Raw genomic sequence first — 17360 nt, forward strand, 5'->3', positions numbered from 1 at the left:
GCAGAGGGACTCCATGACTTCATTATCCACATCTACAAAGTCTTTAAAATGTTTTGAACCAAAAGCTTTATCATGACCCTAGTGTATCTAGACATAACTTATTTTATTCTTCTAAAACTGAGAGCATTTTAAATTGCAACAGCACTAATTTCTTTTATGAGCAGTACACCACACATTCTAGGGGACAGTGGTTCTTTTTTATAAAAGAAATACATGGTGTCAAAAAGGGAAAATGATTTATGTGGAGTGCCTCTCATCGGAAAATATAACAAGACATGCTAGCTGGGCCTCACATGGGGCTGTAATCATTCAGCTTCTTGCAGAGCACTCATTCAAAGCAGTACTGATCAGCTGCTAAAAGCTGATCTTTGAAGAGTCTGTTCATAACCCATAACCCATTCCTTTTAAAAGAATTCTTTTCAGATTTATTATGCGAAATGAAAGAGGGAAGACATCTAAGATTTAAATATCAAAAATTATGCACCATAATTTTGCTCTTCAATTCATGGGTGGATTATTTGGTGCCCTTAAGTGCCACTCTTAAATTATTTAAAAGAAACTAAGTAATCTAAATTCTTCTGCTGCTTGAATTATTTAGGGCATAAATGTTTCCTGTTGAATGCTTTTGTGGTCACAATTTGTGTCTTGGCCTAAGTGAATAAAATTAGATTTAATGCAATAATACAAAAGGAATGGTTAGAAATAATACATGAAATGATTTTTACTTTTTCCTTATGAAAATGATGAAGTAGATATTGGAAATAATATATATTTATTTTTTTTCAGTACAGCTCTGTGCCAACAAGAAATTGTTCCTCTCTTTTCCTCTCTCACCTTATATGAAAGTAAACTGCAATAAATTTTCCTGTGCCAGATTTTTAACTCACTCCTAAATCTGCCATTACTAGTTCAGGTTTCTGGTTACCTATTACATGGCGTATAAATAATAATAGACTTACCAGTGTGGCTAATTACTCTGTTGAAGAGAAATTGGCAGTCTGTCTTTTGATGTGGAATCCAGTGCATTCCCTCAGTAGCATAGCTTTGATTGTATTGTTAAGAGATAATATTGTGCTTTATTTGCCCCATAGGTTTAGAAATACGCTATTTTGAAGCCTTACTAGAACTTCATTTTTTCATTACATCTGTCATAATACCGTATTTAGAAAGTCCAAAATGACGTGTTTTGAGTTTCTGAGTTTCAGATTTTATTTCTCTTTTTACTAGTTAGGGAAGGTGGGAGACAGGAGAAGCAAGACCAATTAAAAGTTGCAAAAATCACAGGCAGGTAGGGAAAATAAGAATAAAGAAGTGATTAAATGAATCAGAAAGGGAATAAGAAATAATGGCATTATTTTGTTCATTAGATATCCTTTTAAATTAAATTGAGATGTTCTCTGAATTGAATAGTATCTTAAATGTAATAAACATCCTTTGTTAGAGGTTTATAGCTGCAAGTAAAGAAAGCCAACTCAAGAGACCTTAAGGAAAAAGAAAAATATAGCTGAAACAGGCTGAGGAGATAAAATTTACTATATGGACAGAAGGATATTTCACAGAAGCCGAGGGTCACAAATTCAGGTCACTAGAAGAGACTACAACAGGACTTGGAAAGTTGTGGAGCTCTTGCTACCTCCCTTAGCCTGTTTCTCTCTGGACTTTCTCTCCCTCTCTCCACAGCTTGACTTACTGGTTCACATGGCATGCAGAGTTTAACTAATCCAGGGTTTCCAATGTTAGATCCGCTATGCTCACAAGAAGCCCAGACTCACCTACAATTCCCTGGAGGAAGAATCTTATCAGCATCACTTGATCCAAATGTCAGCTTATGGCTAAATCAACTGTGAAGAAAGATTTTATTATGTGGCTTTGGGGCCTAGGGTTGTCATAGGTTTCCATAGCAAAAGGAGAATTTATTGCTTCAGGAGCTGGGCAGATAGTCAATACATGCCTGCCACAGGAAGTTGTAGCTAAACCATTTTAGAGCAAATTGTCATTTTATGTCATGTCTTTTAATAACAGGTATGCTTAAAGTAATTTTCCAAACACTAAGAAGTTAGGTTTTGTATGACCAGTAGTCACCGCTGTCATGGCCATTCACATGCAGGTTCCCATTGGATTCGAGCAGACTGTAAAGAAACAGTGGAGCCAAAGAATGGTGGGCCATACCTTTACTCAAGCCTTGCACCAACTGATGAGAAACACACAGGGAAAAACACTTCTCTCTTCGTTCATTCACAGATCACAAAGCTACTGACACATTATCCAGTTCCACAACCAGGAGAATCTTCTCTGGTTCCTCCTAGAATCAAAGGCCTCACCAGTTCCAAAGCCCCTCACCTCTGGTTCCCCATCTGCCAACATGGCTTCTTACACTGCAAAAACTAGCTTTTCTCTTTCTTAGCCATCTTGGCTTCTCTCTCCTTCTTCTTCTCCTTTCTTTTTAAAACTTTTCTGGTGGAAAGCTTCTCTTCTAGCAAACATTAGCATAACAATGGCCCTTCCCAAGCATGGAGGTAATTTGCAATTTCATAGACAACATATTTGGTGCTGCCTAACACCATTTTTAACAATTAAAGTGAGCAAACTCAAAAAACACAAATTTTACAAACTCATTTGCCCAACAGAACTCTATATTTTGCCTATGTAAGTATAAGATACTTTGTAAATTGAGTGCTTAGCTTTCTGCCTTCAGTGTCTATTTTGCTAGTATTTTTCAGGTTTTTACATTTGAAATACAGTTTCCTGTAGTTCCCTGAATTGCCTTGAAAACTGGGCTGGAGAGCTCAACATCAATTTACTATGACCTATACCTTCCTTTGAGGTCTAATCCAGCACTACAGGTAATGACTGTAAAGTTAAGGACTATATTCTATTTCCCACAATTCTCTGCTTTGTATGATTCAGGGTAAAAAAGCTTGCCATTGAAATGCATTTGCATGAGGCTTGAAAGGAACCATTTTTCCCAGAGGCAGTTGCAGTCTAATGTGTGAACAACTATGAGACTCCCAGTCGTCCTAGAGAATTCAGGAACCAGCAGCCTCACCACTGAATATTTGAACATGTTCATGGAGCTTCTTGGAAATGCTTAAGATTGAAGCAACTTCCAGGTGAGGACTTGAGAACATTTTGGTATTTTGTGCTGAGCTCTTCAATGTCAACTTCCTTGACTTCAGCTTTTCCAATAATTGCATACCTCTTTAATCCATTGTTGGGAAGATAAAGCTATTTTTTCTCACCCTTACTTTTAAAGATGGACACTGCTCTCACGTGGTGATATTCTCACGTGATACAGCTAGTTGCCCTTCTTGCTTGGGATGGGCATGGTTATGCTAATGTGTGTTGAGGGAGGGCTTTCGCACCAAAAGATTTGAAAGGTGGAGCTGGAGGCCATTTAAAGAGAATGGCCAGATTCTTGTAGGGAGGAGCAGCCCATGCTAGAGCAGGGCAGGGAAACCACGTGGAGGAGGCAGTCAAAATGGCGGAATGGGAAAGGGGAAGCCAGTTCATGGAGGAGATGGGGAACAGAAGTGAATAAGACTGATGAGGTAGAAACCTTTGATTCTAGGAAAACTCAGATGAGTCAGTACCTTTATGAGCACTGAATGAGTGGCTTTTGGAGCCCAGTGTGTGTTTTTACTCACTTGCCAGATGCAAGCTCAAATAAAGGAAAATGGATCACCAGTTTTCAGCTCTGTTGATTCCTTACCATCTGTCCGAATCAAACCTGAACCTGCGTTGGCCAGGCAGCTTTGATAGTGCCCATGGTTACTGGCTTTATATCCATATATCGAATCTACTTTTTATACTTTAACCTTTTATCTTTAGAATGCTTCAGTGGCTTTTCTGTGTTTTTGATTACACTAAGTTTGGTTTAAAAAGATTGTTGAAACCTGATCAGAGCTCTATCTGCATTTCATATGCCATCAAATACACAGTCCTCCAAAGTGAATGCCCTTTGTCACTCCAAAATCAAGCTCAAGACACTCAGGTGTATCACTTTCATGTTAAATAATACTTCTGCTTGTCTGAGCACTTACACCCAAGGTCACCAAACTTTTCAAAAGTTTTCAAACTCACAGATCCCACAAACTATTATTCGCATTTATTTAGAAAGATAGAATATTATTACTTGTTTATACATCATTTCCCCTTAAAATATCCAGAAGCCTATGGGAACGAAACTTGGCAATGGTTATTAGTCGTAAAGACTGACACTTCAGTCATCATCAAACAGCTGCCTTCAAAAGTTAAAACATTCTCTTTTATGTACCACTTTGGATCCGACTGCCAACCCAAATGCCTCTTCTAAAAGTTTTTAGAGGCAAAAATATCTTTATTTTTGGAACTACTTTGGAACCTTCATTACCCCCTACTGATAAAATCCTCAGCATATAACATATGACTCATCCCTCCATACTTCTCTAGTATATTTACTTTCATTAGAACTAGTGTTGGCTGCTGGATTTGCCTTTGAACTTAATTTGTATTAAGCTCTCATGAGAGCACTGGGAGGAATAGGCACGGTATAAATAAATACAATAAAATGAATAAAGCACTAGGTGGGCTATGCAATGAGGCAGAAGTGTCTGTATGTTTGCAGGAAATTCAATAGGCGATGAATGGTTTTGGAAAACACATGCACAGCCAGGAAGAGGCTTCAAATGAGCAGGCCAAAGGCAGGAAGTCTTTCATTCCCACTTCAGTGGGCCGTCCAGCTCAAATCTGCATGTCTTTGAAACCCAGCTGTGAAAACCCTCTTTTTCACTTTGAAACGAAATGCACTGGATTCTACCATCAATTTCACTTTATTAAAATAAACACATCCACGGACAGCTGATTATTCTCTTGCCTACAATTTATGAAAGTGGTGAGATAAAGTTTATAGTTAATTGAAAGGTGCTGCTGAGGATAGGTTCATAATTATCAAAGTCTTTTTCCATGAAAGTCCTTCAGAAGGATTCAACACCCAACAGCTGGTTATGTTGTTATAGCCCTACTATAGTTTCAAATGAAAATTTGTTTTCAAATGCAGTAATTTTCTTAACTTGTTTTCTTTATCACAGAACAATGTCTTTATTAAAACAAAACAGACTTCCAGGATGTGTTATGTCAAGCAGTGAAAAGTAGTAACGCATTTCACCAGCTTCCAAAACCTTGTGTTTTACCCTGGTCAGCTATGTTGGCAAGAGTTTTAAAAATGTCTATAAGACTGAAACACAAAAAGTGACCATTTAATTTCTTTTTAAAATTTTTTAGACCATTTTACTTCAATTACATTTAATATTCAATGTGTTGATGACCTTCATCGTTCACTACTTTGAAAAAAGAAAGTCTTTAACCTAATTACATTTTTATTTTTAATCATTCTTTCCTTTAACTTTGGCAGGTATTATGCCAATGTTTATATTAGTAATATATTTTCTAACTATCATTGAGCAGAAATTTTTTAGTAAACACTCTAGTTCATCTCTTGGCTCTTAAGAAAACAGTTTTAAGAAGAAGATGGCATGAAAGAAAGAAAAAGATTTCTATTCCCGTGTGCTAAAATAATCTTCACAGGAGAAGAACGCCAACAAAGAGTGAGAGAGAGTGAGGGCAAGAGGCTGTCACTGCTCAGAAAAGTTAAGTAAATCTGACAGTTCTTTTGAGTTAGAGTGGCATCCCTCTCAGGCTGAGTACGGCTCTAAACATAAGAGGCAAAAAGAATTTTTTTAAAAAGCTTATGTCTACATTAGATCTCAGAAGAAGATATTTTACTAAAAACCTGCCATCAATTTCCTTGTTAAATATTCCCATCATGAGAGTTTGTTTAGATTTCAGAACGTTAAATTTTTTATGTTTGAGTTCATAATCTAAACACTCTCTCCACACACACACACACACACACACACACACACACACAACCTAGAAATACTTGCAGCCTTTGTATTGACTTCCTATGTGAGGAATAATTGATAAAATTATTTAGAACAGTATTGTAAAATTGCAGTCAGGGAAAATATATGGGGGGGAATCATGTATACACAAGTGAATTTTTGTTCATATTTGTTCACTGGATCATTATTTTAGCTGATGAAAATCCTGAATAGTTTAGTTTAAATGTCTTTTAAAGTTGTCAGATGGAATGTCAGCATTAGAACAATCTACCAAGTAACAGCTAAACCTTATCTCACTTTTCTTTAGTAAGCACAACTAGATATTAGAAGAAGCATAATGTAATGGCATTCCAATCCTTTATTTTTAAGAGTTGCCTATTTTATGTGAATAATGATGGATATCTTTCATAGTATTTTCCTGCGTTTCAGATTAAATGATTATTGGTATAAGACAAACCACAAAGTATACTTTGAATCAGTGCAAAAAATATTAGCACACTGATACAACAATAAACTCCAAAGATAAGTCAAATGTTCTATGATTCAATTTATGTTCATTATATGTTTACAGCATGTCAATCCTGAGCATGCCAGTGTGATAAGGTGTCAAGGAACTGCAGAACTGTTGATACCGGCATTTCAAAAAGAAGAACCAGGATCCCCCTTAGCCCTCCTTTCTCAGGAGAAAACCCAAGAGAAAGAGATTAAAGGGGTAAAAGTTAGTTAGTAGTTAATCATAGTTTAACTATAGTTCTCTGGAAGGACTGACACCAGTTACTAGGCAGAGCAAAGAAGGTAGAACTTATCTGAAAACTTCCTCTTCCCCTTCCTTAGCCTTTAGGAGACAACGTTTACATATCTTAATTAAAAATTCCTACACTGATCCTAACTCTTCCTCCTCTCCTGGAGTCATGAAAGTGACATACAGCTCTAGACAAAGGGATCACGAGCCCACTCACCTTGCTTGAAAAACCTGCATTCTATAACATTTTATATGCTTTCTAATTATCGTCCTTCTGAAATTCTTTATATGTATAAAACTTGTAAACGAAGCAGTAGAGGACTAGCTAACCCCAACACTCTTAACAAAAGTAATTTCATGTACTTCTCTCTTTATCCTAGACTAAACATTTCATTTCCCACTACTGTGGCGACAGGGATAGGTTGTAAACCCTAGATTTGGGAATGTCTTTGATACGAAAAACGTTTATCACTACTGTGTTGATATGTAAAACAACATTTACCACTACTGTGTTAAGAATGCTTTTTTCCTTTTAATAGCTCCTATAGATAAATGTTGTAAGCTTATCCATAAATGACTTTTGTACAATGCTTCCCCCTTTCTTTCCCCGCTAACCAGTATGTGTTTTTGTCTCTAGAAAAGCAGCTTTAGGACTATGATCTGGGCTGCACGATTTGGGTTAGCTATACCCTGTGTATGTCGCCGGCTTATTAATAAAGCTACTCCTAAAATTTCTTCTGTAACCTGCCTTGGTGTCTCTATGTAACCCACAGATTACACTACCTTATAACACCGGAAGGTAAGACCTCTACTGAGCAGTGCTGCCAGTTCCAGCACCTGGAGAGAACAAGAGAGGAGCTGCCAGGGTGTCGGAAGTCACACTTTAGCATGAAGACAGTAAAGAGCATCAGAAACTACACATACATACATAGAGTACAAGTGTACTTCTTGTGCTGCTTAACACATACACAAAGGTTTGGGAGCTAGTTTGAAGTTTAAGGTGCGCACTGCATTTTTTTTTCCCATATAAGACATCAGGGACAATTGGGTAAACCAGGAGGGAAAATAATTCTCTCTGAGGAATAAAAAATGTTTAGATATAGACGGATGCCCATGTGCAGGAAATTGTAAGTAATGTCAAAAAGCTTTTATTTGTAATCTGAAATTGTACTTTAGAAAGTAATAATTTTTGTCAACCACGAAGTAAAATTTAGGAGTAAATCAATATTTCTACATACATACTTTTTAAATTCATATTATTGTCACTGTTCATGAGTCTGTAAAATACTTGTTTTGAGGAAGATAATATATACCAGACATTACTAGCAAAGATTTCATCTTCTTGATTGTGGAGCAAAAGAAACATGGAATTTATTTAGCCAAGGGCTTTTTGAAGATTAGACCATTACCAGGTGATGCAGGGTCTTCTTTGCATCCCATCCCATGATCCCATGAGAATAGCTTGGGTGGTCAAGGGATAGATTCCTCGAACACTTTTCACTATCTTGGTAGTGGGTCCAGAAGCCTTGCTATCACTGTCCTCCTTCCTGCACACGTTGCAGAGCAACCACACTGTTTCCCGTTGGTAAGCAGGACCAGCCAGTTAGCCAAACAGTAAAGTTTTTCTGTTGTCATCCGAAGCTAACAACGGTCTTATGAAAATCACAACTTTCAGTTCAACAGACCATTGTTTTGGCTCCTGGTGGAGTTGCTGCTCCTCTGAATACTTAAGATGTCAATAACTCAATATCACAGGAAGAGGAAGAACACATAAATATTTTGAGCCATAAATATCCTGATGAAGCAAAAATAAGATTGGTTATTTACTGTCTTGGTTAAGAATATATACTATACCCCTAAACCCTTAAGTTATTATTTTCCAACTTCCTCACTTGTTTTAATATGTAATTACTTTTTTTTTCCAAGCCCATATTCATGGAGTAAATAACTTGACTGAAAGGCAAAGATGAGTGCAAAAGTCCTGTGCTTTCAAAGATTTTCACCATCTATTCCCACATTGTCTGTAATCCTATATGGCTGGGACTAAAATAAATATGCATATTAATTTAACCCTCCCAACTACCCTATAAGTTAGGTATTAACATCACCTCCATTTTACAAATAATAAAATTGAGCTCAGTTTAACATGTAAGAAATTTGCCTGAAGTCACAGAACTGGTAACTGGGCTTCAAAACCATATAGTCAGAATCCACAGCCTGTGCTCCAAACCACAGTAACACATAGCCCATCATCATCACCTCTGGGACCATCTGGAATGTATAATGAATGCTTGCCATCTGCCAAACACTGTGCTAAACACTCTGTTTTCCACCTTTCTGATTCCATAACACGGCCATGACTTTCCACCCATATTCTTGCCTATAGAAATCCTAGCTATTATCACAAACACTGCTTCAAGCTAAGTCTCTCCAGGAGTCTCCTGTGCTCATATATTCTGCTCTTTTGAGCATGCTACCCTTTAGTGTCTTTACCATCTGGTAACTAATGATCTGCATGATAGAGTCTGTGTTCTGTTTATCTAAAACATGTCTTATCTCCCCAATCATGGTAGAGACAAAGCCATCTTACATTTCCCTTTGTATCCCTCACAATGTCTGGTAAATATCTTGAATGAATGCCACATGGTTTGTCCTGATTCCAGAAACTCAAGGAGTTTTCCATAATTACTTATCACAATAACATTACTAACAAACTGAAATTTTTTATTCAGAGACTGAGGTGCTCCTACTTCATAAATAGACTCAAATATTTTCCCCAATCCTTATTTCTACAAACATCAAAAGAGAAGAAAATGAGAAGAGAACAGTTTAGGAAGAGGTAACAGCTACCGGCAGCTGTTCACCCATTTTTAACAGCACAGGATTCTTAGCAACTATTGAAGAAGTACAAAGAGTACAGACACATTTGCCTAGGAAACAACGTTCTGAAAAGCAGGTGTATTTCTCTTTCTTAAAAATAAAGCACACTACAATATTTCCTAGCCAGAAAACAAAAATGTGACAGAAAATATATTGACAACTTTGTCTCTAGATAAGCTTTACAGCAGACAGAAAACCAGTCACAATAGACCTCTAAAGGTCAAAGCCAATATGTAAACTTCAGAGCAATGAAGTGGCATCTGGTCTTCTAGGAAACAGCCATTTGTATTTTTTACTATGGCTTCTCCTGGGGGCGTTACGCTTCACAACATCTTCATCCCTCAAACGCAAAACAATGCAATACACAAAACAACCAGCAATTTGTAAGAAAAACATTGAAAGATCACTACTTTCCATTTTTCTTTTATTGTCATAATAAGCTTATGCCTAACAGCAATTTCCAGATTAGGCAAACATGTTGCTTTTTAACTGATCTGTGTACCTCAATTTTGGGAGACTCAGATAACATTTTTATTGATATTCCCCTAACACGGTGGCAGGGAGAGAAACATTATGATCAAAGAAACATATAGGGGAAAAAAGTAACAACTCAAGAGCACAGATTGCTGAGGAAGGTGCAGCTTAAAGAATCAATATGAGTTTTCTAGCTATTGATTAATATTTAGAGGAGGCTTCACTTTTGCTACATATCAGCAATGCTTTTAGGGCATCTTATGTTCCTATAAAAGCTACATTACTATTCAAAGTCACCTTGCCACCCAATCATGCATTTTGAGTTTTCCAGTGTTTTCTCTGCTAGGTTTAATAAAAAAATTCAAAAAGTTCAGAATAGAGCCAGAACAACAACAATAAAAATCATTAGAATGGGTGCACTTTCTTTTCCTAATGGAAGAGTTTGAAGTGTGTGTATGTGGGGGGAAACTCTCTCATCAAAGAATTTCCAAGGAGACAGACAGGTGGTCCTCTGAAGGTGAGTGCTTCTTCTTTGGAATCCGCTGTGGTTGCATTCAGAAAAGCAGGTCTGCTGCAGCTGCACGCTCAATGAGACTCTTTTTTTAAATGTATTTTATTTTATTTGTAATATAAATTGTATATACTTAAGATGAACAACATGATGACTTTGTATACATATACAACTGTAAAATGATAACTACAGTCAAGCTAACTATCATTTACTCACATAGTTACATTTTTTGTGTATGTCATAAGAGCACCTAAAATCCAATCTTTTAGCAAAGATTCAGTGTTCAGTACAGTATTATTATTAACCATAGTCTTCAAGCTGTAGGTTTGATCTCTAAGATTTCATTGGTCCTGCCTAACTGCAACTTTGTACGCTTTGACAACCATCTCCGTATTTTTCCTACCTCCACACACCTGGTAACCACCATTCTACTTCTCTGCTTCACTGCAGTCAACTTTTATAGAGCTCCCCAGAGTCAGTTTTGTTTCTTCCCAAGTAGCCTAAGTAGCATATCAATTTTAATTAAGTGAAGTAATTTGTTATGATTAAATATTACATAGGCTTGTTGAATGCAAGAACAAAGAGGAAGGTGTTGTTCTATGGAAAGTAAGTTTAATACTTTAGAAATAACTTTATAAAATCCAATACTAAGGAAAAAGTTGCTGTCAAGTTATTGTGAGTGAGGAAACTATAAAAGATCAGGAGAAACAATCCCCCAAATAAAAAAAGACATTACATTCAGATTGCTTGCCAAAAGGGTCTTTACATGTTCATGTCACTTCAAAGAATTCCAGAATGGCTTCTCTGAGGTTTATCCCTGAAAGACCAGACAAAACTCTCATCAGTATACTAATAATTTATCTTTTTTAGAAAAGACCTCAATCTGACAAAAAGATGAAAAATTAATCTTTTCATTTTTATATGCATTTATATTTATTAAGTATGTGTTATTTTTTAAGATCCCCCTCCTTTAATCTTTTTTAACAATGTATTCATGGACCACCTCTAGCCCTGATTATATTACTAGGTATTCTGTGCCAGCAACCAGCCTGGCCTGGCTTTTGAAATAAACTAAGCATTGCAGAGAGAAACCGGGGAAGGTATAGGAGTACAGGGCACAGGGCAAGCCTTCCTTTTCATTCTAACTCTATGGCTTATGTAGATCTTCATCTTTGAGCAAATCTGTTGCGCATTTGACTGATTTCCTACTTTATCCCAGAAATAAAAGCAGCTCACGTGGACACTTAAGATACAACAGATGAACATAAATTTCAAGATGAGGAAAATTAATTAACAATTTGCATCACAGTCTCTTCACGGTATTCTGAAGAATAAACGAGATACCTTCTAGAAAATAACAAAATGCAGAAGGCGTCCAGTCAATGTTAGTTCATTTCCTTATGTGGTCAACAAAAAGATATATTGCTGATGCACAATTTTCATTGTAATTATGAAGTTACCCTGTACTGCTTTGTATGTTTAAAGTCCTTTCCTAGAGAGTATAATTAATCGCACACAACAACAATATGGGATAAATAGAGCAGGTACAATTATCTCTCATTTATATTTTATAGAACTTAAACAGGTGAAGTCTCTAAACCAGATTCTCTCAGAAATTTAACATAAATTTTATGCTCCAGTGAACCTAGTATAAGCTTATTTTCTGAGCCTATTACTCTCATTAATTTCTGTAATTCTATACATTACCTGGGTTTTTTTTTTTAAAAATTTCATTACTCTTCCATTATGTTCTTTGGAGGCTCACAATCAGCAGAAAATATAACACTTTAATTCAATGCCAATGCATTCAAAAAAGATGGAAACAAAAACATATTGTAAAGGCAATTGCAAGTCAGAGAGCTTTTGCCCTCTGAGCCTGTAGTCCATAATGGGGCCTGAAACTTAGTATCCCTTGTACTGTTCCCATCCTCCATCCCGATTCTATACCAGACCAGGGCATTGGGACTATGGCTAGATTTGCAGAAACATAGCTGGGGTCTGAGTAGTCAGGAAATTTCTAGATAGAACCTACTAATTAATAGAATCTCAGAAACGTGTGGGAACTGTAATGAAAAACACTTCATTGATGCAAAAAATTTTTCCTTCCTTTCTTGACAGAGAAGAAATTTTCACTCAAATAACCATAAATTGTACCACTTACTTAGTTCCCTTCATATTTTATTTCTTCCTCCTACCCTCTCTTGCCTTTGAGGCATCTGTTTTATAGCTTAGTACAGGATGGGGCAAAAGTAGGTTTATAGTTATGAATATAGGAAACAGAGTTTATTCTTATACTATTACTATTTATTAACCATTTATCATTTTTTATATGAACAACTGTAAACCTACTTTTGCCACACCCTGTATAAATGGAATCATATAATATAAATACAAAGCCTTTGTGTATGGGTTTAGTTTACTCACATAATGTTTTTAAAGTTCACTCATATTAGTGATAGATTTAAGAGCTTGTTCTTTTTCATGGCTCAGTGGCATGCCCTTGTATTAATATACCACAATTTGCTTATCAATTTCCCTGTCAGTGGGCATTTAAAATTGTTCCAATTTTTGGCTATTAATAATATAATTTCCACAAAACTCTTATACCGTGTGGACATATGTTTTTATCTCTCTTGAATAAACAACTAGCAGTAAAATTGAGTATATAATTAGTGTATGTTTACCTTTACTGAATTTATTAACTAGTTTTCCTAAGTGGGTGTACCATTTAATAGTCTCATTAGTGATATACGAGAGTTCCAGTTGCTCCATCTCTATACCAATACTTTACATTTTCAGTCTTTTCAAATTTTAGCTATTCTATTATAAATAGGATGTAGTAATATCACATCATAACTTTAATTTACATTTCCTGATGATTAATGAAATATAATTTTCCTACATTTTAGCCATCCATATGACTTCTCTTGTAAAGTGTTTATTGTCCACTTTTGTATTAGATTGTCTTTATTACTGATTTTTCAGTATTTTTAAAATAACCTTGAGGCAAGTCCCTTGGCAGATATTTGCACTATGAATATGTACTCCCAGTTGTGGTTTCCCTCTTCATTTTTATATCATAAATAACTAGCTGTACTGGTCACGTGTTGCTATGGCTCAGTCTGGTTAAATGGAAAAAAAAGAGAGAAAGCACACATTTCTAATATGTTTAATTTCACAATGCTTGTGGGTATACAATATTTTTTGTTGTTCCATTGTCTGAGCAGATATAGAGATTGGTTTGCTAACTCTAGAACAAGCAACATATAATAGTAAAATATTTAGTATAGTGTGTGTTGCTTTTACGTCCAACAGATGACGCTGTTTTTTAAAAAAAGCATGTTTTTACCTGTCACAGGTGCGACATTCTATATAATAGTAGGTATATAAAAACATGCACATATATAAACACACGCATGTATTCAAATGCAACATTGTGTCAAAATTTCAAAGCAATTGGTGAAGAACTTTCAGAGAGTTAAGATTTTGAACAAATGAACATTTACATTTTTATTTATATAGATGTCTCTTAATGAGGATATTTAAGTCCAATTTATTATTTTCTCTAGTTAGGCACCTGGTAACTTGTTCAACCATCTTTGCCTACCCTGTTATGGTGAAGATATTCTTCTGGTTTAGCTTTAATAACATTTAGATCAGAATGTCTCAATCTTGACATTACTTATATTTAAGACTGGATAATCCTGTTATAGGGTGGAGGGGGCAGAAGTTGCCCTGTGTTCTGTAAGATGTTTAGCAGTATCACTGGCCTCTAGCCATTGGATGCCAGTAGATGTCATGGAAGCAGTGGTAGTAGTAGTCATTTTCAAAGTCATTTTTTCCTGCATGGGAATCTAGTATTTTCAGTCTATTTGTCAAAAAGAATTTCCATTGCCTGTCGCATCCAGCCACAATGAGTCTATTACGGGGTCTTCGAACGGGAAAGGTATGAAATTGAAATAGATGATAGACAGGGACTTAAAGATATATATATATATATATATATATATATATATATATCTATATACACACACACACACACACACACACACACACACACACACACACACAGATGGCTTCAGGAGGATGCCACGGCAAACAGTCTCTACTGTTCCTGAGCCGTAATGCCACACTCCCAGAAGCACATCCACTTTTATTCATAGAAAAAAAAATGTGGTTCATCAGCAATTCAATTAAGTTTCCAAGGCAACTCAGAGACAACCCCCACCATACCATCCAAATCTACTTTACACTAATAGGAAACTAGCTTCCAGCCTCCTCCGGAGAACATGGGTGAGACAAATGAGAATCAGGTGTAGCTCTTCATTAACTAGGCAAATGAGGTGGGGTTTGGGCCTAGCACCTCTGTCCAGATTGCAAAAATACCCTGTTTATTTATTCAGTCCCCAACATATCCCCCTTTTTATTTTTATTTTTTAAAAATTGAATTTGTGTGCTGTGATTTATACTCATCTGAATTACCATGTTTCAATTTGGAGGCAGACTGGTAAACTATAAAATAAACAACAAAATTGAAATAATCAATGCTAACAGATACTATAAGAAGTATCCTAGTACAATTAAGTAATTAAAGCTTATTAGATTATCAAGCAAACACCATCATCACTTCATATTATTTGTAAATGTAACCCAACCCCACTTCAACCTGAGAACTTTCCCAAGAAGCAGGAGTCACACACATTCAGAAAAAGTCCACAAGGCACTGGAGTTGTGATCACATTTCCACACATTGCAACTAGAGTCCAAGTCCCAATGATCACTGCTTCTAGCTGGTAATGATTGAGATAGACTGGTAAAGCCAACAGCAGCATGTATGGAGATGGAGCTTCCGTTTTCTTTAAACTGGAGAGATGAACCCAGGGTGCCTTTCCCTGGAGCTCTGCAGCCATGGCGTGGTGAAGAGAACCTTGGGATACACTGTGTTGGGTGGCAGAGGTAAATTTGTCTAAATTAGGAATCAGGTCCCAGCCTAAAATAGGCATGGGGCATTAAGGCAGGAGGAATAAAGAAAACACTATATATTAAACAAGGCAGCAGAAAATAAAGACTATCAACACACACAGAGATCTTTGAGGGATGAATAAAAACCCAAATATTGAGGCAAGGCATAGTAAGTGGCCCTCATGTCCACAAGAAACAAGATCAGTTTACCTGCTACTTGGAAGAAATACCTTAGGCCTATCCATGGTGATGTAAGATGGGGTCGACAGCCTTGGGCACCTTTAGCCTTCAGTGGTAAGTCCCAGTAGGCTGGGCAAAGTCAGCTCACAGGTGGCTGGAGCAGGGCTGGAAGAGACTAAACCCTCCCTTAGAGAAGTGAAGGGGCAGCTTATCTTCCAGTGTGCCTTTTTCTCCACAGCAAAGGTATGTCCCTGATAGACTTTTGCTCAATGCCCTTCCTTTCCACTCTTGAAGCAGGGCCCCAATGAGTCCTATGAGGCTCCTTTGGGGCGTTGGAGCCTTTAAGGTGTGTGCCAAGAGCTGGTATTTTTTCTGATCTCTTTTGGGCTTTGTCTGCCTTTTTTTTTCCTCTTGGTCATTATAAACCTTAAAAGCCATGCTCAGAAGATCTCACTGAGGTTTTTGAGGGTCCACATCCACCTATATAAACCTTTTCTGTATATCTGGGACTATTTAGAAAAAGACAAAACAGCCTTACTAGCTAGATCAAATAAAGAGGGTAGAAGTTTGCAAAAAAAAAAAAAGAGGTTTGGCGTCTCCTGTACATCAGCATTCAAAAGAAATTCTTCAAAGTAAATAGATCTGCAGGAGTTCCAGGACATGACTCTCCCTCTCCCTTGTTTTACAATTGACCCTTAAGCATTTGTTGAGTACATTTTACAACACCTTGATCTCAAAAACTGCAAGAAACACCCGTCTCAATGCCAGCCTCCAACAAAATACAGCAAATGCACTTTCAAGCAACATTCCCACACCTATCAAAACACTTCTACCCAATCAATCAATAGGCAATTCAAAGAGTAAAAAAAAAAAATTTACACCTTTGTTAAGCAAATCTACCCTGCTTCAAGCTTTGCAGCTGCAGTAACTTTAGCTTGAAGCAGTTTGGCCAAATTAGGAAGTGTTTAGGATCTACATTTCATTTTATCCAAATTTCAATGAGCACTCTTTACTTGTTCCAATTAAAATTTTAAATTTTTAGGAATGATATTTTATTTTTACAATATTAGAGCTGGCATTTCCAATTTTTGCCTGCATATACTTAATTCAGGCCTTGAAACATTCTGTTCAAACAGCTTCTTCTCAAACAAACAAACAAACAAACAAACAAAAACAACATTCATACAAAAAGAAACAGGTCCCTCACTTTTGATCCTACAACTCTTATATTTATTTTTCTCCCGAATTATTTCTTATTATACTTTCTCACCAAACGCTACTTAAAAGCTTCACTCTCTAGAAGCTTTATACTTACTTCGTGTGCACACTTTTGGGGAGTTCCATTACCTCTCTCCTCTTTCCCTTTTCGATGGCCCCATGTTTGGGCACCAGTTGTTGTGGTCCAACCATGACGAGTCTATTACAGGGTCCTCGAACGGGAAAAGGTCTATCATTGAAATAAATGATAGACAGGGACTTAAAGATATATATATATATACACACACACAGATGGCTTCAGGAGGACGCCACGGCAAACAGTCCCTACTGTTCCTGAGCCTTAACGCCGCACTCCCAGAAGCACATCCACTTTTATTCATCAAAAAAAAATGTGGTCCATCAGCAGTTCAATTAAGTTTCCAAGGCAACTCAAAGACAACCCCCACCATACCATCTAAATCTACTTTACACTAATAAGAAACTAGCTTCCAGCCTCCTCCAGAGAATACGGGAG

This window comes from Saccopteryx bilineata, chromosome 5, assembly GCF_036850765.1.
Source record: "Saccopteryx bilineata isolate mSacBil1 chromosome 5, mSacBil1_pri_phased_curated, whole genome shotgun sequence".
NCBI lineage: Eukaryota > Metazoa > Chordata > Mammalia > Chiroptera > Emballonuridae > Saccopteryx > Saccopteryx bilineata.